We start from the raw sequence: 25,681 nt of genomic DNA on the forward strand, positions 1-25,681 counted from the left end.
GCTTAATTAATTAGATGTAGCTTCTCCATTTAATTAAATAATTTCTTTTAATTAATTGAGATAGGAGTATTTATTAAATTAAATAAATTTAATCTCATAGTACATTAGCCTTAGGAGATAATTTAATTTAATGAAGTATGAATACTTTAGATTAAATTAAATTGAAATCAACTAGGTTTAATGTGGCTAATATGAGTGCATACTATAGGGATTAAATAATGAGTATGATGAATGTAGATTAGGGTTTTCTGCATCTAACAATTAAGTCAATTAGTGAGTAGCAGAATGAGAATTGCCTATTAGAATAGGTCTTAGAATTGATCAACATAGACCAAAATTAGTGATCATGGCAATGAGCCAATTTGTGGGTATTACAGTGAGCATGTCATATTTATAGCCAATTCTTACATAAGATATGAGAAAATCCACAAAGTCTCTTGAGATCTGAGTTTAGTTATAATTAACTATTATATAATTGTGTTATGAAAAACATGTGTAAAAACCATACGTGTTGGATGATTATGTGTCTTGTCATGCCAAAAGAAAAAGGATAAATATTGACACTACGTACACATTATAGCTATACATCTCTTTTACTAATATTTATGCATCCTTTCCACAAACAAGTCTCTAATGTCCATGACTTGCATTCAACATTTTTACATACCCATAGTGGTGTAATAAACAACAATGGTAACAAATTAATTTGTTAAAAAATTAAATTAGTATTCTCCAAGTACAACAATGAAGAGGTCTAATTCTTGCAACATAAAAAAAAAAAAGCTTGTAATTCTTGCAAACACATAGGTTTTTTGAAGAGGTGGGATTGACTCCTAAAGAAATATGAAGCATAGAGTTAACTACTGAAGTGTTAACATAGACTATCATTGTATGCTATCAAAGGTCTATGAGTTCAAGAACCAATTTATTCAAAACTTATCTTACAACATTACTTGATATCCATACAAAATCATCCAACCGACATTAAGAAAATTTCAAATCAATAATCACCTGCAAAAAAAATTAGTTTTCATGTAATAGTACATTATTTTTGGAAGATTCAATAAGCATGCAAAAGGAATAGCTTAATCTAGCCATTATTATTTGAAGTAATCGTATAAGCTTTGAGAACTTTAAATAAAAATAGTCAGGACTCAACAACGAGTGAAGGCATATGAGTTAAAGCCATAAATATATTAAAAAAGAACACACAATATCAGAGAAAATTTTATTAAGACTATGTATAGAATTATTTCTCATAAAGCTTAAATAGTAAATAAGGTAAAAAAATAGACTAAGAAAAAATTACCTCAGTAAATGTTTCTACTGTCTATACCACATGGGTAACAAATTGCCTTTGACTACTTGAATATTCATCTGATAACTTAACATATTGCTCCCCAAGTTGCTTAAGTTTTTCATTTGTGAATTTGACTCTATCCTTCCATGTTTCTAAGACTATATATTGTGTATTCAACTTCTTACATACTTTTGGTTCCTCTTCCTTTGTAATCCTAAATACATGTCCAAATTGTGTGCCTTTGTCTAGTTCTAAAGCCTTGTCAATAGGAAGATCTAGATCATATGTTGCTTCATGATGTACTTTTTGAATTTTTTCTTCCACTTCATCTTGTTTACTCTTAAGTGTTTTAAAACTAGGATCATAACTAGCTGAGATCATCTACTCTCCATTGTCAAGTTGATTAAGATCAATAGTAGCCTCCACAAGTGCTGCAAACTTTATCAAATGTTCTTCATCTATCCAAAGGTCAAAGGCATCTTGATCAATAATTAAAAGTCCCCTTGATATCATTTGAGTGAACTTTTGATTACAGGAAGTTGTATGTTTGTCTGCCACATGTGCAATAACTATAGTGAACAAAAACAATCCAAAAATAGTTTTATGCTTGTCTATCACATGTACAATAACTATAGTGAACCAAAAAAATCCAAAAATAGTTTAAGTTCTTGAAAACCATAGTTCTCATCTTGTAAAAGATGTGATATCTACTAACTACAAGCTTAGCATGATAGCTAAGAACAATCATAGATGATGAAATACACCGTTTAATTAGTACGTGCAATTGTACAACACACAAATAAATTTAGATACAAAGAAATGATCAACATTCATTCAAAATAATGATGTCATTGTTGTGAAAGAAACACATAAATTTAGTGCAAAAGTATCCATGTGATCATTGAAGAGAAAAAATACAAAGCATGTTTATTGCAAATGCATCATAGAAAAAGTCAAATACATTAAAACTAAAGGTCCTGGCCTAATAGATCTTTAAAACATATTGTAGATTGGCCCTACCATTCTCCAGTTTCCACACAACTCATTCAATATCTACAATTCTCTTTAGATGAAGTCTTAAATCTTGGTGTAATGATGCATCTTCAACAAATGCCTGCACCATATCCAATCTACACTTGATCTCTTCTACATATCAGAGAGGTTGCTTGAGCCACCTATTCAATAGTCTCTTCCCCATGCCAGAAGTACATGTCCTATTCATCAATCCAAATACACTAAAGTTCTTGTTCACATCTATTTTAGTTTCAAGAACATTCAATGCTTGTAAAGCTGCAATATCTAGCCTCATAAATCTTCCTATGTGATAATGCTGAATGGTAAACTTTCCATAATTTTTTTCATTTGCAAGAAAATCTATGTAAGAGAGGAGGGCCCCCAAAGCTCCAGCAATAGACTCTAAACTTGCAACTATGTGCTTCAGTGACTCAACTAAACCTTTTACAAGGTGATGAAGACCTTGATCAACATTTCTAGACTTGAAATGAGAGTTCTTCTTTTCAATTAAGAGAACATTAAAACTTGCCAATACATCATGTAGGTGTTTATTATTAGTGGACTTTCCACTACCTAGAGGTAACAAGCATTCCCTACAACCAAGACCTATCACAATAGATTCTAGGTTTGAGTATTGGTTGTCATCAAGAAACCCAGTAATGCCTAAAGTTCTCTTTTTCAGGTCAACAAAGGCCATACCCAAAAGGTAATCATTCTCATGAATAACATATTGAAGAGTGATTATCATTGGTGTATCTTGCATGCCATTCCTAGCAAAGAGAATGTCCTCAAGACTGCCAAGCTTTCCAGGGGTTAATGTTTTTGTCAACCTCCAATTTGATCCACTTCCCTCAAAAAATGCCACAGTATGATCAATCCTCTTTAACAAAAAGTTTCTAATAATTATTTCAAACATATTCTTGCTAATGTTCACACTTGAGAGAGCATCATGTCTGTTACTCAACTAATAAAGAGAAATTGTGGTGCAGTACTAAGCTTTTGCAATGAAGAGTGCATCATTCCCATTAGTAGTATAGTAATCCTAATATCATTAAGTCTTTAGTCAGTTCTATGATCATGTTATCATTTGTCAACTTGAATAACTCAGATTTTGTGTTATTGGTAGAGGTTTGTGACTGTTCTTCTTTCATATCCCTTATATCTCTATGTGCCCCCATCATTTGATAATCTATGATAGAGTGTTGAATCTTATTCGATGCCTGGGTGAATAGACAATTTCATATCTTAAAGTATTATATCAAAACCTCCATCAATGAATTACTATTTTATATGTGACTCTTGATTTGAGTCAAAGTGTAATATTTTGATACTTTTCTAGTAATCAAAAACTATCTATTGGACCCTCACCAATATTTAGTTGATATAGTCAAATTGTTTCCATTGAAGACTTAGTAGTTTCCTTTCCACTCACTGCCTTCTTCAAATGGGAAGTTAGCATATTCTACTACTGCAATGTCCCCTATTGAGACTTTTACTAACTTACTCTACTATTCACAAGTAGGGGTTAGATCCCACTTAGATATAATGATATAAAAATTTCCTTACTAGGAAAGTGCCAATTCCTAATGATCAAATTTCATCATTATGCATTTTAATTACATTAAGGAATAATTGATGATTCACAAGACATTTTCAACCATTCAATTCCTTTTTGAACTCTTCATCACTAACCTTGAGAAAGATGGGGAATTACTTCTTTGTGGGCCTTGGAAACCATTTTTGAGTAGGCTCCCTCAAAGGATTTGTGGCACATATATCTAATACCTATCATGAGGCTACCTCCTTATGATTAATTACTTTTCTATCAAGGGACTACAAGGAAGAGAATTTCTAATGAGGAATAGGTTGGTGATAATTGGATGAACCTCATGGTATGCTTTTGGGTTCTATTTGAAGTTGAAATGGTAAACTTCACCCAGTTGGGTTTAGCATGGGATGAACCTAATCCCCTTCCCAAGTATCTACTAGTGCCAAGACCAAGGTAACGAATGGGACCCATAGTGTAGTGCACAATGCACTAACAATCCCTCCTTTAGGATACACATGAGTAGGGAATGATTAGCCATTATATGTGGACTAATCATTGTTGTCTTGTGATTCATATGTGAGTAGGTCACTATAGTCTTTGTGATGTATGTTGGAGCTACTAACTATTTATGTGATTTATGGAAAGCTAGTTAACTTGTGTACTTGCGATGTGTATGAGCAAGTTTTTGTATATGAGATAGGTGCTCATTATAATCACTATGTGTTTGATTTGTGATTTGATCCTTATGAATATGTGTAAGTTGCTGTAAATAATGATAGGTAACAATAGAGATGGAACTGTCACCTGAATACAATGAGTATCTTTATTTGTGATGGGAGTAAGTTTACACTTAATTAATAATAATAGTTAAAGAGAGATTAGAGATCTCCTCAACATGAGAGAATGAGCTCCCACTCAAGAATGTGTTGGTAGGATCAGCAAGAGTGAACCCTTGAGGCTAAGGTCTCGAGTTGTTTCCATCATGATGAATGGAGGAGTTAAGCAATAGTTAAGAAATAATAAAATCATTTCTATTGTTTATATATTGCACCATGCTACTCTAATATTGATAAATATGAGACATTTACTGTAGCAAGTAAAATTGCAATATTGCTATCAGGGTCTAATTCTAATACTATCCTTATATGTTTTTCTCTTATCTAGAGACAAGAATGTTGGACATTCCAAAACGATGTCAAAAAAATTTGAAAAAACCAATGATTGCATAACAATGTGCCTTAAATTGATGTCTTTTTGTTTGCTCCTAGTTATTATATTTCTCTAGACCAACCAAGGGTAGAAACACACATGGAGAACATACTTGAGGATGCATGAATATATGAAGACAAAGGATATGGAAAATATACACATTGATGCATGAAGACATGAAGAATACACAGAATATACACATGAATGCATGAAGACATAGAACATACATGAAGTATGCACATTAATGCATGAAAACATGAACCATACACAAAGTTTACACATTAATGCATGAAGACACAAAGCATACATCAAGTATACACATAATACATTACATTGTTAGATTTCTTCTTATTGACTTAGAATGATTCCTTTTTTTCATCCAATACCCTATAGGATGGCAAGATAGTGCTTTGATGCCATTGCAAGGTCCCTTATTGAGACCTCCATTGATTTACACTACTATTCCCAACTAGGGTTTAGTTCCTACACAAAAATGGCAATATAAAACATTACATACTAGGAGAATGCCAGTTCCTAATGATCAATGTTAATCATTATGCATTTCAATTTCATTAACAAATAATTTTTGATTCATAATACATATTCAAGCATTCAATTCCCCATTGCACTCTTTATCACTAACCTTAAGAAATATGGGAAATTACATTTCAGAGGGCCTTGGAAACCCTCTACAAGTTGGCTCCCTAAAGGATTTGTGGCACATATAAGAATTACCTATTTTTGGGCTATGTCCTCAAATATTTGTGATATACATCCATACCATTGGCTTAAAAGCTTCCTCCAACATAGTATTACTCCAACCTTGACAAGCCAACCTATCCTTTAAACTTTATTAGTGAGTGAACAAGGATTAGACTAAGTATATATTAATAACTCATAAAGTAAATACACTTGGGGATAGCAACTTGTAATGTTCCTTATTAGGTGAGTTCCAATTAACAATGATTAATTATGCAACACTATGTCTTACACTAGATTAAGAAAAAATCACTTATTTATAATACATACCTATGCCTTTAATCTCGTAGGACCCTTTGTAATCCACAATCTTACAAAATTTGGAACATTACTTGTCCATGGGAATATTGGAACCATATGTGAGTAGGAGTGATTTAAATTTTAAATAAATGTTGATGAACTGAGATTATATTCTATTAAATGATGAGGAGCTATTTAAATAAATAATGAAGAAGCACAATCTAAATTTAAGGAATTAGTTTTGATTTGGTGAATGAAGTGAGATGATTTAATTAATATGAATTATTTCAATTTATCTAGTTTCTAAGTCACATACTTTAGACTCTATAGCCATATAAAAAGGAACTTGCCCAGTTCATTTCAAACCATAAACTCAGTCAGCTCAAGCAAATCAAATAAGGAGCAAAGTAAATCTATTTACATCAGCAACTAACCATTTTTTAACAAGCTAAATTTGTGCACAATGTTGATCAATGTTCATGATCAAGTCTGAAAACATTGAAACTAAGACTGCTCAATTATACAAGTCCACATTTTGGTGTGGAGAAATCAGTTGTAAAGGTTACAAGCTACAGGTGTGCATTGAATTTGTAAAATTTGAAAATAATCATGCCTTGTGAAAACTCAAAACATCTCTAGATTTGAATTTCAAGCTAAGAGATCTCTTTGAAATTAGGAAATTTATTAGATTTGTAAAGCAATCACAAAGAATGTGTGGTCGAATTGCTTAAAGAGTCATTAAGTAGAGAAGAAAATGGACAAATAAGAATTGTTAGTGATCTTGAATTCTGATTTCTTAAATAATAACTCTTATTAATTTAAAGAAACATAAAAAGAAAAAACCTAATTCAGGGTGTTGTATGGTAGGTTAAAGAATGGTAGGAGCTAATTGAGAAGAAGTTTTAGAGAAAAAGGAAAAGGCACCTAAAGATGGGATAAACTCAAGACAATGTAGTATTGTGTAGCTCAAACATGATTTGTGAGACACGCTCCTCTAGACAAACTTTACATCCAAATGGAAGAAAATCAATGACACCAAACTTGCTCCCTATAACATGAATTTGATAAGAGATAGAAAATTTCAACAGAATCCATCACCATGCATAAAAAAAATCTTGAAGAGTGGTATAGTTCATGTAGCTGCATTTCCACTAGTCAGGTAATGGCCCAAGCTAATGACTGAATGTACTAGAAGATATGATATTGAAACAAGTTCTTACCCCAAAAGGAATCCCTATTCTTGTAATCATACTTGATAACATAAGGGATCCATTAAATATCTCATAGCACAAAGATGGCCTAATTAGAACATGAGAGTTTGTCATGAAAGAGTTTGAAAAAAGAGAGGATGATTACATCACTCTTGTCAACAATTAATGGTTATAATCCAGGAAGCACAATACCAAGCTGTCAAAGTTGACCAAGGAAGATTTTAAATAAGATATTAGGACCTCATAATCACATTGAATAAAGCAATTGGAAGCTCACAAGTAGCACTATTTAGACCATGGATGAGCTATTTAATCAAGAGTATCATTAATGCAAGTGAAAGATTTGATTGGGAAACATTGATCAATGACAACTTAAATATACAATTAGGAACTATGATGAAATTAGTGATATTTTACATGAGCTTGTGTATAATCTACATGATTGTCTGAGTACACAAGTACAAAGGATTGTAATGTTTGGGTGTAATTGGAATTGGACCAAGACAATACATGATATATGATTATTATCCACAAATGTAACCTCAAGACGAAGATGGGTTTATGATTGCAAACAAAGCCTCTGCTATATACACAGTGAGAGTATTAAAAGGAACTCCTAACAAGATTATCAAGTTGAGTGGAGAAATTTGTGAAGAAGTATGGATCATGGTATGCTAAGTTTCCAAAATTCACCTACATCTGTGTATTAGAAAGTATAGTATGCCCAATCAAACTCCCAAGGTTTGTGCCAAATAGTTGTTGCTCAAGGAAATTGCAAGGCAGTTAGTTATAAATGATAGGAGTTAGAAGCATATGAATAGGCTAGGAATTGAATTTCCACATAGTTTTAACACCAAAGCTTGTCCATTGCTTCTAGTAGTAAGTAATAGAGAGAGAATTCAGGCATTGTTCTTTAGAGTTAAAGGAAAGATCTCATTTCAATCCATGCTATCAAACTGAAAGAGCCTATGGAGTAAGATACAAGCACTTGGTACATATTAAGGACCACTAATTGAATGCATCTGATGATCATGAAATTAAGAGATCATTTTCCAAGATGTCAATATAATTGATTTGCACAAACATCATATACTCTTCACTTTTGAAAGGAGAACATATTGCACAAATCTAGAAGGGCATATAAACAATATATTTAGATTCTTTTTGCATTGATTATGACACATGGAATTCAAATCTCACTAGGACATTGTAACCTTCAAATGGAAAATCATTTGGCTTGTCTAAATATCAGATTCAACTTCCTCCAGGGATTTCTTTGCAAGAAGATGCAGATTCAAGGCACCATAGGTGGAGAATCCTTGTGCTTGGGAGGCTTGGCTTTAGAATCCATGGTGTACTTTGCCTGTTGCACAAGTCCAACCTAGGCATTCACTCTAGGATTCCTAGAACATTGCTTTGATCACAATTTTACCCTTTAGGACTTGATGACACCATGTAAAGGCTTCCCACTTTATTCCTTTGCTAATGCCTACTATTGTAAAATGAATCCAGGGATCATTCACCTTCCTCCAATGATGGATATCCTACAAAATTCACCTGCAAAGCCCCAATATTACTCACAATGATACCCTACATAGGCAAGAATGGAATAAAATTTAAAAATAATATCATATACTATAACCTTATATACATATAAGATTAACATATTTTTTATTTCTTATGACCCAAGTTGGTCAAAATTTTGACCAACTTGGGGAAACTTAATACATTTTTCACCAATATGGGGATGAAAACCAAAAAATAAAATAATTCATACCTTTGGTCGAAAGTTTTGGTAGAAAAACAAGTGCAAATGTACTAGTGACTCAAGTTCCAACAATAGGGGTAGAGGCAAAGACTTTAGAAGTGGCTCAAGAGGAGGTTCTAGTGGCAAGAACAATGAGAAAAGAAGCTATGGATCTGTAAATCCTTTGATAGGGTGACATTCTGATGGAATGTTCTAAAGTCCTCTAACAAGGCCACTCCTAATAGGGTGATTAAATCTTAAACAAGGTCACATTTAATAGTGTGTTTTGTAACCTTGAATAGGGTTGGCTCCTAATAGAACTCACTTCAAAAGAGTGAGAATTAGTGAAATGTTGTTGGTAGTTTTTTCCAAATATGGTTTCCAAATTGAATCCTAGTGTCAAACTTCTATGGATGTTAGTGTGATTTTTTATTGATTAATGTTTAGATTCTAAAAATTTATTATATTTAGAACTATGGACAACTAGTTGATGTTGCTAATAGTTTACAATATAGACTAGGCAATGAAATGATAAGATCTAAACCTAAATATAGACCAGGCAATGAAATGATAGTTTTTTTGTTAAATTGGTACATCTAGACCTTAGATAATTGATTCGTCCCCCTCCTCACCCTCTGATATTCTAAATATTCTAACAATAACATGCAAGGAAAACTAATAGAAATTGTACTTGTCTAAGACCAATGCCCTATCGGAAAGACAAATATGCAGAAGAAATAATTTTTGTAACAACATTCTTTGGTTTTCCAAGTAACAGCACTATTGTCAACAACCATAGCTACCAAAAAAATCACAATGGCAATGATTAAATTTGCAAAGGTAGTTTGGATATTGTATAAGCAACCTGAGCTTCAAAATAAGAAAGATAATCATACAACAAGTACTTTTTAGGATTAAGGGGATATTGTGGAGTGACTGACACTTGGATAAAATGTCTATGTGTTGCACCAATCATAGGTTTATAATTGATTTCAACCTATATATGTTTGGGTATAGGACAAATAGAGATTATATACATCACTAAGATTGAACTGATCAATGAAGTTGGGATTCAACAAGATAAGTTATGAGGAATTAGATTCTTGTTTAGGGATGTGTTCATATACTAAATATATGTTAATGTATATTTGTATGAAGGATTGAATGATTTATAGTTGATTTAGTAAAAATTGAGAACATGCCCATGCATAGGGAAATGAATAACTTGTAATTTGTTTGTATCTAATGAGAAAGATGGAATAAAGGTGAGAAAGCTTCGATCATGGTTGAAGACATGCTCATGATGATATATTCATGTTGAAAAATACTAGAGAAAATTTTGGGGAGGTTGTTGAAGTGTAATGTCTAATATGTTCACTAGTAGTTGATTCTTGTAGTGAGAATTATTTTGGAAGTTATAAAGTGCAATGTAGCATGTGGAACTTTAATGTAATATCTTAATCATGTCCTCCATAATTAATTTTGCATTGGACAAGGTATAAAGGAAATATTATTTTCATGGGTTGAAGTGTAGTATTGTCAAATTGATGTTTATGTATTGAGAATACAAATTTGATTAGAGTAGAGGATTATATTAATATTGGTTTGAGAGCTTCATAGGAATTGTATTGGAAATTGAGTTGTAGATTTTGTTACTTCACTACTTTAAAGAATTTTTATCCTCAAGATCTATTTGTATAATATAGTGGGTTCAGTTGTCTTCCTTACACTCCTAACAAAGATAGAATATTCTGATAGGGATTCAAAGTCTCCTAATAGGGACTAATGTGATAATTGTATTATAATTGGCTCCTAACTAGGTCATATCCTTTACAAGGAACATTTATGTAAATACATCATTTTTTAAATTTCTATTGGAATTCTTTAGAATAACTTAGAGGGGGGGTGAATCAATTATCCAAGGTCTAGATGTACAAATAAAAAATTTCAATGCTTAGTAGACCCATATCCATAAAACCTTATTATGCATACATCCATTAGATCATCCAACACTTAAACTTTGTAGGTTACTATCTTAGGTCATAAATAACTTTGTAGAAATGTAAATATGAAACATAACATATTCAATAAAGATTTGACACAAGGATTTTACATGTAAAAACAATTTGGGAAAACCCACCAGTAACATGCTACTAATTCTCACTCTTCTCAAGTGATGCCCTATGAAAGGCCAACCCTGTTAAAAGTTACAATATATTCTATTAAATTGGACATGGTTAAAGGATTTCAATCACCTTGTTAGGAGTGAACCTTGTTAGAGGACTTTAGACCATTCACTTGGAATGTCATCTAGTTAAAGGATTTAAAAATCATTATTATGTCAACCTTAATCCAAAGGATCTACCCTAGATTGATACAATGATTAGAAAGTAACATCAAGGCTTGATTTGATAACAAATTACAACTCACTTATAGATTATAGATCTCTATTTTAGTCCTCCATTCTACTTGGCTTTCACAAAATTCAACTTTGATAGCTTATTCATCCTTTAAGGATTCATACTCTTAAGCCTTCTTGCTTTGTATGCTAATTGTAGTCTCGACCATTGAATGAAGCAATATCTTAGAGTCTTTCTCTCCCTTAGGTTCTCACACATGGAAACCTTTGCTTCTATCTAGTTCTCTCTATAAATAAAGAATCAAGATCTTTTTCTACTTGAAAACAATTATCCATTTTAGGGTTGGGTAGGTGTTAGTGTAAATAAGTATTTACTATATACACTTTACTTAAGTTTACTTAGATTAATTTATATTTTATTATTTATTTATTAATGACCTAGGAGTATGTGTACTCTTATGAGTTGTCATGTTGAGAACACAAGAGTTACCACTCTAATTAGGCACATGGTGTCTACAACATAGGAGTAAGCACTTTATTTGAGCACATAGTGTGTACAAAATCTACACACATGAGACACCTCATCATTCTTATCCTCTCATTATGGAGGATGTGTTCTTAGTTGTCATGCTTATCTCCTAGTACATTCTAGACACATTCTAGATGCATCTTATAGGCCTTTATATACAAGCTCTCCTAGTGTGTATGTACATGCTTTTGACATAATAAAGAAGCATTCTCATATTGATCATACTCTTGTTGGTCTACTATTGTGCTTGTGCTTGAGTTCCTTGATCTTGTGTAAATATTGCCCTAAAGAATATTCTTAGATGGTATTAGAGCTCAGGGAGATTCTCTACACATAGCCATTCGAGACCATTCTTGTTTCAACACCTTGACCCAAATCTATAGAATCTATAGAAATTGGGAGTGTCTAGGGCCAAATTGAACCTTGCCATTGCATCTAGAATGTTGATTCAGTGAATTGACTATAAATTTGCCTATGTTGGGCAATAGTCAAAATTGAGGCAATTTTTTTTTTGCAAATTGGCAACCCAAAGGCCTAATTTGCAAAATTGGTATGATCATTTCAGATCTGTACATTTAATTTTTTAGATCTGCATTTTTTCATATGCATCTCTACAATTTTTTGGATCTACATTATTTTTTAGAATTTTTTTGGCCATAAGGCCAGTAGGAGAGATTTTTTGTAGGTGAAAATTGATGCTTGTTGGTGCAAATTAGATATTTGCATCACATTTAGAAGGTCATAAAACCCCCAAATCAAATTTTGTTTCATCCAAATCAGACATCTGAGGCAAAATCTAGAGCCATTTCATTTTTGGAGGCGCAATGATGATTCAGGAAAAATAATAACATAGGTGATTTTCAAATAGAAATTTCTTTCTCATACAGACTCCTTTTTGTGAGCAATTTTTTTTTGTTTTAGGGTAGAATTTTGTAATCTACACATTGGTGTAGGTGGTTTGAGATCTCTATTCTTGAATTTTTCTACAACTTGAAAATTCCAATTTTTACCACTTCAAATGCTTAGTACAGGCTCATTTGGACTCGAAAACAGTTTCCATTTTTTTTGAAAGTGGATTTTTTTTTATCTACTTCCCAGATTCGCAATCAAATTATAGGTTTTGTGGATGAAAATACTACTTTCAAAAATAGGCCCTAAATTGTCATGTTGCTATTGCACTAAGTGCCAAATCATTTATTGGGGGGTTGATTGATTATTTCTGTATTTTTTTTTGTGGGGGGGGGGGGGGGGGGGTGTGCATACATTCATTGATCCCATGGAGTCTTGTCACATATGTTAGTTTGGTATAAGACCAAATTTGACATCGAGGAACTATTAGAAATGGAGTGCTTTGATGCTTGATTATCTAAGAGAACATCAAGAAGTGATTCCTTCCCTATACTTAAAGATGCCGCCTTTATTCAAATATCTTCTTTTTCTTCTTTTCTTTATGTATAATAGTATGAGTAAGGAATCTTTTTCTCCTCTTCTTATGGCAATTTTTCCTCATCATGTTTGGATGGCTCTTTGGGAAGCTTATGGAGGTTCAAAAATTCCTCCCTTTCTAGGAGACATTATATCTTTAGTAGCTTTAGTATTGGTTTCTCCAACTCCAAATGAGATCTATGTTGGGATTATAGATGGAGTAACTGAGAGGGGGGCGGGGGGGGGGGGGGTGAATCAGTTACTACAAAAACTAATCCACAGAGCCCTTAAATGTCTTAAATAACTAGTTACTACTGATACTCAATCAACATTAAAAAAAATGTTGTAACTCAGTAAATTAACTTGTTACTGATCTTCAAGTATTTGTGCATGCAATTGTAAATAAAATGAACACAAGAGACACCAAATTTAATGTGGAAACCCAATATGGGAAAAATGACCAAGTAATTAGCTCTCAATTTTCACTCTTATGAAGTGAGTCCTGTTAGGAGCCAACCCTATTAATGGTTACAATACACACTACTAGGTGTGACCCTATTAGAGGATTTAATCATCTTGTTAGAAGTGGCCTTGTTAGAGGTCTTTAGAACAATTCAACTAAATTGTCATCTTGTTAGAGGATTTACAAACTAGTTGTTAAATCAACTCTATTAGGAGATTTGAAATCATTGCTACAATGATTAGAAAGTAACAATGAATTGACCTAAATAGGATGCAACTAAATTTTCTGATTACAAATCTCTATTCTACACTTATTAGATCCTTTTCGATCAAATATATCATTATTGCTCCTCAATGATCTCTAATCATCCTTCAAATTTTTCTTTCACAATAATTAGACTTCCTTCTCATTCATATTACATCAAATCCATCACTAGCACTTAGAATTCACAACTTGAGTTCTCATATATACCATTCAGATTGTCAAGTCAGCTCATTCATAAGTTACATTTATCAACAAACCATACATCAATTGGCTACAAATATTACTTTTTAAAAAAAAAGTTATTTCATAAATTAATGAAATTCTTCATTGGCTGACCCTACTCGGTAAATACTACTTCTAGAAATAATTTCTTGAGTTAACCATCATGACTCGATTAACATTGCAACATCAACAAAATCCTTTGGCTGCCACGTTAACTTGGTAAGAACTAAAATTCCTTTGCTGTCCATGAGAGCTCAGTAAGAATTATTTCTGCCATATTTCCCTTTGATGACTAAGTGAGCTCGATAACAATTGAATTTCTTTGTTTAACCTTGAAAGCTCGGTAACAACTGACTACTCGGTAGACACTATAAACCTTATTTACTAACCTTCTAAGCTCGGTAGGCTCTATCTTTTGCCCTGCTGACCATTTGAGCTTGGTAGACTCTGTCTTTTTCCTTGTTGACGAACTGAGCTCAGTAGACTCTATTTGATGATTAATATGACATTTGTGTAACATCAAAGACAACACACAATTGAAAAACTATATCCAACAATCTCCCTCTTTGGCATTGATGGCAACACAATATGTCATAGTAGAATGAAATTCGAAAATAGGTCTTTACTGATAGAATACTTTACCCTTTTCCTCAAATATAGTAATCTCCCTCTTTCATAATAATCTCTCCCTCTAACACAAACTCTCATTTTCTTGCAAATTTCAGAAAGATATGATAGTATACTCTCCCTCTTTGACAATACATGCCAAAGACAACACAAATCAAATGAATAGCATTGTACCTAATGTATTGATTCATATGTAATATCTTCATTACTTTGCTACATTAACTGATAGATCTTCAATTCTGTTCCTATTGATGCATCACTAAAACTATATTTTAGTGAGCTTTAGATGGGGTAATTACCCCTAACTTACCTCTTAGATAAAAGAATGCATCCTTAGGTAAAGGTTTTGTGAATATCTTAGCAATTTGTTCCTTTGTATGGGCGTATTCCAATATGATTTCCTTTTCTTGTACCAATTTTCTAACAAAGTTATACTTTATAGAAATATGCTTGATTTTTGAATGCATCAATAGATTCTTGGATATGTTAATTGCACTTGTGTTGTCACAAAACATAACAACAAGTTCTTTCATTTCTTGCTTCATACCTTCCAATAATTGTTTGAACCATACAATGTTTGAGCAGTTTACTACTGTTGCAACATATTCAGCCTCTGCTGTGGACTGGGATGTATAGTTTTCCTTTTTACTTGTCCAAGAAACCAATGCCTTTCTAAGAAAGAAAGCTCCTCCACTTGTACTCTTTCTGTCATCAACACTCCCTGCCCAATCTGCATCAGTGAACACTTTTAAATCTAGATTTTCTCCAAGTTTATACCATAATCCATAATCTTTAGTTCCTTTTAAGTATCTCATGATCCTTTTGATTGCCATCATGTGATTTTCTTTTGGTTTTTCTAAGAATCTTTCTCTAATTCATACTGCAAGAGCAATGTTTGGTCTTGTGTGCACTACATATTACAATTTTTGAGTCATAGATCTATACAATTCTAATCTACTTCCTTTGATTCATCATCCTTGGTAAGTTTTAATCTAGTACACATAGGAGTTCCAATTGGTTTGTAGTCTTCCATACCAAAATTTTTGAGTATCTCCTTCATGTATTTAGATTGAGTGTTGTAGATACCATTCTTACTCTGATGAATTTGAAGACCAACAAAGAATTTGATTTCTCCAAACATTGACATTTCAAATTCTTTGTTCATTTGTTCTAAAAATTCTTTGCAAAGATCATCATTTCCTATGAACAAAGTATCATGTACAAATATTTCTGTCAAAACAATCTTATTATCTGACTTGCATTTTGTCATTAGTTCCTTGAAAACCAATCTGAATAAGATAGTTATGTAGTCTTTTATACCATGCTCTAGGTGCTTGTTTTAGACCATACAATGCTTTATGCAATTTGCAGATCATGTCCTTTTTGTCTATATCAACAAAACTTTCAGGTTGTTCAATGTAAACCTCTTCATCCAATATGCCATTGAGAAATGTTGACTTGACATCCATTTGATAAACTTTGAATCCTTTGTATGCAACATATGCTAGTAAGGTTCTAACACATTCCAATTTTGCAATAGGAGCAAAAATTTCTTCATAGTCTACACCTTCTTCTTGAGAGTATCCTTTGCATACCAATCTAGCTTTGTTCCTTGACACCTTACCATCTTCATTTAACTTGTTTTTGAATACCTACTTAGTTCCAATCACATTCTTGTATTTGGGTCTAGATACAAGAGTCCATGTTTTTTTTTTCTCTATCTGTTCTATCCCTTCATTCATAGCTTCAATCCAACTTTCATTGTCTAATGCATATTTGAAATTTTTAGGTTAAAAATCAGCAAGTAAACAAGTTCTTTTCAACTTACTTCTTGTCATTGTTCCCTCTAATTTATCTCTAATGATCTGATCTGGTGCATGATGCTTCTTGACATACTTGGCTAACACAGGCTCCTTGCCTTTTAAGTGACTTGCATTGTTATCCTTCTGTGCTTCAAATTTTGGTTCTGATTCTGGTTGCTCAAGCTTGGTAGGTGTTGATTTGATAGCTTCTACTTGCAACTCAGGTTCTTGCAACTCAGTAGGTATTAGCTCAGTTTGAAGTTCCTGTGACTTGATTATTGAAGACTCAGGAGTTGAAGATTCATGATTGATAGGTGTATTTGGCATTGTATCAGGTTCAATGTAAACAAATCTCCTATAATCTTTAGGTTGCATTTTTCTTTCTTCTTCAGTTCTTTTTGCAAACTCATCAACTTTCACATGTGTAGTTTCTATGACTTTGTGAGTAGATAAATTCAAACATCTATATGCTTTACTTTTGCAAGAGTATCCCAAAAATATTCCTTCATCACCTTTTACATCAAATTTACCTTTTCTAGATTCTTTCAAAATGTAAAATTTGCTTCCAGATACTTTTAGGTAACTTACATTGGGTTTATAGCCATACCATAACTCATAGGGGGTTTTGAATGAGTCCTTTTTTAGCTGTACTTAGTTCAAGGTATGAATTGCAGTGCTAATAGCTTCCTTCCAATATCTGATAGCAATATTTTTCTCAATCATTAAGGTTCTTGCACAATCCATGATAGATCTATTCCTTTTTCTTGTTATTCCATTTTGTTCAGGAGTTCCAGGTGCTGAAACCTATCTTTTGATTCCCCTTTCAATGCAAAAATTATTGAACTCATGTGAAATAAATTCACCACCTCTATCAGACTTTAAGAATTTTAGTCTTTTGCTTGTTTCCTTTTCTACTTTGGCCAAATACCATTTGAACTTTTCAAATGCTTCTAATTTCTCTCTGAGATACATGGCAATCATCATTTTTAAATAATCATCAACAAAAATAATGAAATATTTTTCATTAGTATAACTTTCAATGCCAATAGGTCCACACAAATCAGTATGCACAATTTCTAGAATTTCTTTAGACTGATAGTTCTTTCTTTTAAAGCTAGTCTTTCCCATTTTGCCAATTTGACAATTCTTGCATTGACCAACTGTGGGTATTTTTATGTTAGGAATGCCTCTTACTTTCCTAAATTTACTAATTTTGATCAAGTTATCAAAGTTTACATGACATAACCTCCTATGCCATAACCAACTTTCTTCAATTTGAGCAATAAAACATGAACATTCACCAAGTTCAAGATAAAATAAGTTACCTTTTGTTTGAGTGCCTAATCCAATCAGCTTACCTTTTCCATCTAGCAGTCTTGCTTTTCCATGCATGAGCTCTACTTTAAATCCATTATTAAGTAGTTGTGCCACACTCAATAGATTGTGCTTTAGTCCTTCTACCTGATATGCATTATCACATACAAGTTTCCTGGTCAGTGAGATTCTTCCTTTTCCTTTTATACAACAAGGTTCATTGTTACCAAATCTTATACTGCCATTTTCATAATCTTCAAAATGTTCAAACTTAGTTTTATCACCAGTCATGTGATGAGAACAACCACTAAAATGAGTTTCATTTCTTCATCATTATCAGACTCAACTTTTACAACAATGTAAACAATTTCATCTTCTTCTTCATCATCAGAATCAATAGAATCTTTAGCCATGAAACATATTTTCTTACCTTTATCCTTGAATGATTTGAAGTCTTTCTTGCCATTGCACTTTTGAATTTTTCTTCTCATCCTTGTTCTACTTATTTGGGCACCTAGTAGCAATATGTCTAATTTATTCACAAGAAAAATAGATTAGAGGAACCTTACCTTTGTATTTCCCTTTGCCTCTTGAATATTTCCTTTCTAGAAAAGCTTCAACCACCTCAAGATCATTTTCTAAACTCTATTCTGATTCTTCATCACTATCTAACTGAGGATCCTTTATCTTCTTTCCCTTTTCTTTGAGTGAAAGCTTGGCTTCAAATGCTAATTTAATGTTCTTGGTAGCTAGAACATAATTATCATAGTTGTCTAGCTCAAATGCATTCAATCTTCCAACTATGGCTTGAAAATTTATCTTATGATTTGCTTCACATCTTCTTTCTTGAATTGTAGAGACTCTGATTGCATAAATAGGAAGTAGAATTCTAAGAACTTTACTTATAAGTGTCTCCTCCTTGATATCTCCTCCAGATGCTTTGATTGCACTAACACATGCTTTAACTCTTTCAACATATTTTGTAATATTTTCATCCTCTCTCATCCTCATTTGATCAAATTATCCTCTCAAACTTTCTGCTTTGGCTCTTCTCACATTATCATCTCCTCCGTAGATCTCTTTCAGCTTGTTCCACATTTCAAATGTAGTTTTGCAATCATTGATGTCATCAATTTTTTCATAACTTAGAGTAGATGCTATATCTATCATCATGTTGTTGTGAGTCTTCTTTTCAACAATGTCATTGACAGATAATGTACCAAGATGTTCTACATATTTTTCATCAAGATACTTCAACCGTGAATCACCAATAGAGGCCAAATGAAGTCTCATCAATCCCTTCCATGCTGAGAAGTTGTCCCTATTAAGTCTTGGAATTTTCCTCTTGTAAGACATCCTAATCTTTAGCTTAGATCTTTGAAATCTTTTCTTGAAAGCACCAAGAGCTCTGATACCAATTGTTGGGATTATAGATGGAGTAACTGAGGAGGGGGTGAATCAATTACTACAAAAAATAATCCATAGATTTCTTAGATGTCTTAAATAACTAGTTATTGTTGATAGTTGATAAACATTAAAAAAAAATGTTGTAACTCAATAAATTAACTTGTTATTGATCTTTAAGCATTCATGTATGCAATTGTAAATAAAATGAACACGAGAGACACCAAATTTAACATGGAAACCCAATATCGTAAAAACCACCAAGTAACTAGCTACCAATTTGCACTCTTCTAAAGTGAGACCTTTTAGGATCCAACCCTGTTAAAAATTACAATACACACTGTTAGGCGTGACCCTATTAGAGGATTTAATCACCCTGCTAGAAGTGGCCTTGTTAGAGGTCTTTAGAAAAATTTAACTAAACTGTCACCTTGTTAGAGGATTTACAAAATGGCCATTAAATCAACTCTATTAAGAGATTTTAAATCACTACTAAAATGATTAGAAAGTAACAATGAATTGACCTAAATAAGATGCAACTAAATTTTTTGATTACATATCTCTATTCTGCACTTATTACATCCTTTTCGATCAAATATATCTTTGTTGCTCCTCACTGATCTTTGATCATCCTTCAAAATTCACTTTCACAATAATCAATCTTCCTTCTCATTCATATTATATAAAATCCATCACTAGCACTTAGAATTTGTAACTTGACTTCTCATATATACCATTCAGATTATCAAGTCAGCTCATTCATAAGTTACATTTATCAATAAACCATACATCAGTTGGCTAAAAATATTACTTTAAACAAATAAACATTATTTCATAAATTAATGAAATCCTTCATTAGCTGATCTTTCTTAGGTAAGTATTGCTTCTAGAAATAATTTCTTGAGTTAACTGTCTTGACTTAGTTAACATTGCAACATTTGCAAAATCCTTTAGCTGTCAAGTTAACTCGATAAGAACAAAATTCCTTTGTTGTCCATGAGAGCTCGATAAGAACTATTTCTACCATATTTCTCTTTGATGACCGAGTGAGCTCAGTAACAATTAAATTTCTTTATTTAACCTTGAAAGCTTGGTAACAAATGACTACTCATAGACATTGTAAACCTTCTTTACTAACCTTTTGAGCTCGATAGGCTCTATCTTTTGCCTTGCTGACCATCTAAGCTTGGTAGACTCTTTCTTTTGCCTTGCTGACCAAATGATCTCGATAGCCTCTATTTGATGACTAATATGACATTTGTGTAACATCAAAGACAACACACAATTGAATAATTGTATCCAAAAATATCACCTCTAGATGCTCTTGTTGCTACTATTGATTCAATTCTAGCCATAGATTCTTTTGATTCAATGCAACAGAAAAAACCATGTCTTCCTACTTCAACTTCATGGGATGACTTCCTTCCAAACATTGTAAGTCTATTCATGGAGTCTCACATTAAAGATGTGGGAGACATCATCAATGATATTCATCTTCTCTTTTTTGAGGTGAATACTTCATCTATTACCATAGTGATAGGTTCATGTACTTTAGCACAACAGAGTACACCTTGTCTTCCAACTCCAGCATTTGTAGATGACTTCTTAAAAAATATTTCAAGTTTGTTCATGGAGTCACACATAGTAGATTTGGGAGACATCATTGATGATCTATATCTTCTCTTTCCTTAAGAAGATCTTTCTCCAGTTGTCGCGAGGGTTCCATCTAACCCTCGTGTCCATTATCTACATGATCGATCTTCATAGATTGATGTGATTATGGATCCTTATGTACAACAGTTTCAAGAGGTCTCTTTATCATTTGAGGAGACACTTTGTTCTTTGGAAAATGTTCTACATACATCCTTGCTAGATCTACACTTCTTCTCAATAGTATTAGAAGGAGAAACCATCAGCATCAACAAAGGGACAGGTAAGCAGGTTTTAAAGACATCATACATCTTCGAGATTCTTTCTACACATAGGGAAAACATCTCACTTGTACCTCTACCATTATTTCTTCTAAAGGAGAGAAAAATTATTTAGCAATCATGGACTAGCTTCTACATTGGAGCATCTCTCACTGATCAACACACTACATTTAAGGGAGGGGTGGGACTACCTCATTTCTTTCTTCTTCTCTTTTATGGGGGGGACTTTTTCCTCTTATGGGTTTTGTCCTTCTTCTCTCTTGTATATACTTTATGTATGTCATAATGGGGGGTCTCGATTACTCCATCTATCCATGCATTTTGTCTTTTCATCTCTCTTTTTCGGGGAGGGTTTTTCCCATGAGGTTTTCCCTCTTTCTTCACTTTATGAGAGATTGCATTTCATTATGTACATGGGTACCTAACATGGCCTAGTAGCCAGGACCCATTATGCATTTCATCCTAATTTTTGTGAGCTTAAGTGCATTCCCCTAAGTTTTACTTAAGGAGGGTGTTGGTGTAAATAAGTATTTACTATTTACACTTTACTTAAGTTTACTAAGGTTAATGCATATTTTATTATTTATTTATTAGTCACCCTGGAGTATGAGTACTCTTATGAGTTGCCATGTTGACAACGCAAGAGTTACCACTCTAATTATGCACATGGTGTCTACAACATAGGAGTAAGAACTTTTATTTGATCACATGGTTACTACAACATCTACACATGTGAGACACCTCATCATGCTTATCCTCTCATTATGGAGGATGTGTGCTTAGTTGTCATACTTATCTCCTAGTACATTCTAAACACATTCTAGAAGCATCTTAAAGGCCTTTATATACAAGCTCTCATAGTGTGTATGTACATGCTTTTGACATAATAGAGAGCATTCTCATATTGATCATACTCTTGTAAGTCTACTATTATACTTGTGCTTGAGTTCCTTGATCTTGGGTGAATATTACCCTAAGGAAAATTCTTACAATAGGATTAGGTACGATACAATGAATCTACCCACTTTTCCATTTGGTTCCTCTAGAAACCTCTTCTTCAATCCTCCTTGAATTTTCAACAAAATGGTTTACCTTGAATTTTGTGCCACCAACTCATCAAAGTTATCTTCCACATGCTTCACACAATTCAAGAAAATAAAATAGTTATCTCAGATTCATCAAAGGAGAGAGACTTATAGAAGATTAGATATTGTTTATGGATATGGGATGCTTTGTTTGTGTGAATGGTTGATCAGGAAAGTTGTAGAAAATCAGCGTGTTAGTTGCAAGTGGTTTCATTAATTAGATAAGGGAATCAACTTTGAAAGAAATATGATCAAAATTGGCATGTCCATCCTTATTATAGATGTCTCTATCTCATAATAGTAAACTACATCAAATGGCACGAGACCAATTATTAAATATATGGAAAACTAGATGAAAATTCACCTATAATATTTTTGAAGGACAAAAATATAATAAAAATATAATTTGGTGGAAAAATCCATGAGCTATGTGGCTCCACATTGTGCCTATTCCACTATCCAATAGTAGAAACTCTTCACGTTAAATATGAAGTTCTTGAAATTTTAAAAATAATTATCAGAGATCTATATTTGTGTTTTAGTGATATCAAATATGCAATCTAATTTTAAGAAAAATAAGTCTTAAATGAATATGATAAAATAAAATAATCAAGAGTACCAGTTGTAGTTGTATAATTCTAGTATTACTGATTATGTTAAACAAAATGTTCAATAGAACAAGTATGAAGTAACATAAATGGATCATTTTCTCAATCTTATTATGACTTAATGTGAATGCATCTGATCATTACCTAGATGATATTATGCATGAGATCCTTACTCAACCAAGAGATAATATAATCTATAAGTAAATATTTTTGCATACTTAGTTTGGTTTGAATAAATTTGATTGATGCAAGGATGATTGCTTGTGTGAATCTAAGACATGAATGATTAAGTTAATTTAGCATAAGTACTATACAATTGTATATGTATGCATGTAAAGTAGTTCACATAGTGAACTAATTTACATACATACATGCACATATGCATAATATCATCATAATAAATTATCCTTGAATTTTACCTAAGCTATTATATATGAACAAGAGATACATGTTTAGAAAGAAAAGAAAATAATATTTACATAGATACCTCTTCTCCCCTTTAAGAAAATTGCAAAGCAAGGGCATAGAGACCACAAGGGAATGACAATGAAATACTAGATCTCCACTAATCTCCACCAATGTTCGGAGTTCTCCACTCTCATTCAGAGCTTTTCACCCTCTTTCATGCGCAACTCTCCATAATCAATCAAAAAATTGGGGAATGATTAATGTGATGTTTTCTTTTCATTTTTGTTTATAATTCGTAATCTGCAATCCATAAGATCTCTCTATATACATACATACATACATATATAAATACATAAATATATGCATACATATATACATGCATACATATATATACATATAAATATACATACATACATACATGAAAACAACAATGCACTCTCTAAAAGTTTACAATTGTTCAACAAAATTAATGTTTTACAAGAAAATGCATTTGAAGAATTGTTAGCTCACAAGCAAGAACATGGTGTTAAAATAGTACAAAAAGTGCTTGACATGCGAGGTCTGCAGGTGAGGGTGTTGACCAATCTTGAAAGCTTCAATGTTGAAATGAGAGCTATAAATGATCAAACACCTATGCTAGAGTTACACCACACTGTGAAGTTGACTTTAGATAAGGTAGAGATAGATATTTAGAAGTTTGATAGTCAAAATTGAAGTCATGAGAGCAAAGGAGGAGGAGTAGCTTTAGAAAGAGACTAGACAAAAGAAACAACATCTAAACAACATAGAGGATATTACAAGAGCCACTAGATAGAATTCAAGAAAGTGTTGCAGTAGGTACTATGACATTGGAATCACTTGCAAGTGTCTTTGAGAATTTATAGTCCAAATATCAAATTCTTATAAGAGTGTTTCAAGTATTCACATAGTCTTCCTACGATGATCCCAAGTATCAAGTTCTTATAAGAGTTTTTCAAGGTTGGGAACTACTTCAACATCCTTTGCAAGGTTTAGAGGTAATGCCATTGTGGAAGAGGCTTCTGCAAGGGAATGATCCTCATGATTATGGCTAGTTTCTTTCTAAAGATATCTGCTATGATATGTTTTTGTAAAATTTCTTGTGAAATCTACCCATTTTTCATGTTCTACATTATTTCTACGGAGGATCTTGAGGTAAGTTACTTAGCATGAGCTAAGTGAGTTTTATTATTATTATTTGGATTTTGGAATATGTATATTGCTAGATCAAATTTTCTATTGTGTGGCTAATATGTAATAAGTACCTTAAAAAAGGTATCTAGATATACATGTTCAAAAGGAGATATAAAGAGATACCTATTTAGAAGGAAAAGAAACCAACATTTACATACCCTTGAAGAAAATTATAGAGCTAGGGTATGGCAAAAAAATTGCAAAGCAAGGGCACAACATGACAAAAAAATCATAGAGTAAGGGCATGACATGACAACAAAATCATAGAGCAAGGTCACACAACCAAAATTGCAGAGCAAGGACATGATAATGAAACACAAAGATCACAAGGGCATGGAATCCAAATTAAAAAGCAAGGGCACAACAACAAAATGTAGAGATATATCAAAGGAAAGAAATGCACCAAACACATATGCATAATCATGCGGCTCATTCCCTCAAAGATTCCATAACCTAGTTAAATATACATATATATCAACCCAGCTAACCAACAACTAGTTGCATTTAATTGGTTATGGCTTGTTTCTTTTTAAAAATATCTTCTATGATATGTTTTTGTAAAATTTCTTGTGAACTTGGCCCATTTTTCTTATTCAGCATTATTTTCTGTAGGATCTTGAGGTAAGTCACTTAACATGGGTTAAGTGAGTTTTATTTTTTTATTATTTGGATTCTAGAATATGCATGTAGTTGGATCATATGTGTAATAAATACCTTGAAAAGTATCTCTCTAAATATATAGAGATACATGTTTTGAAGGAAATATAAAGACATACACTTTTACAAGGAAAACAAAAAAAAAACATTTACATACATACCCATTCTTGCCCTTGAAGAAAATCATAGAGCTAGGGCACACAGATCACAAGGGAGTGACATGGCAATGAAATCACAGAGCAAGGGCATGACATGACAATGAAATTACAAAGCAAGGGCACAACATGACAATGAAATCATAAAGCAAGGGCTCATCAACAAAATGTAGAGATCACGAGGGCA

At 32.6% G+C, this 25,681-nt stretch overlaps 1 pseudogene; it reads right to left on the reverse strand.

The window, feature by feature from the left end:
* Positions 1-984: 984 nt before the first annotated feature.
* Positions 985-25,681, reverse strand: part of LOC149570473 (DNA mismatch repair protein MSH2-like) — a 61,724-nt pseudogene continuing 37,027 nt past the window's right edge.

The sequence above is a fragment of the Cupressus sempervirens genome, chromosome 3 (genome assembly GCF_028749045.1).
Source record: "Cupressus sempervirens isolate cs-2001-9-10 chromosome 3, ASM2874904v1, whole genome shotgun sequence".
Lineage (NCBI taxonomy): Eukaryota > Viridiplantae > Streptophyta > Pinopsida > Cupressales > Cupressaceae > Cupressus > Cupressus sempervirens.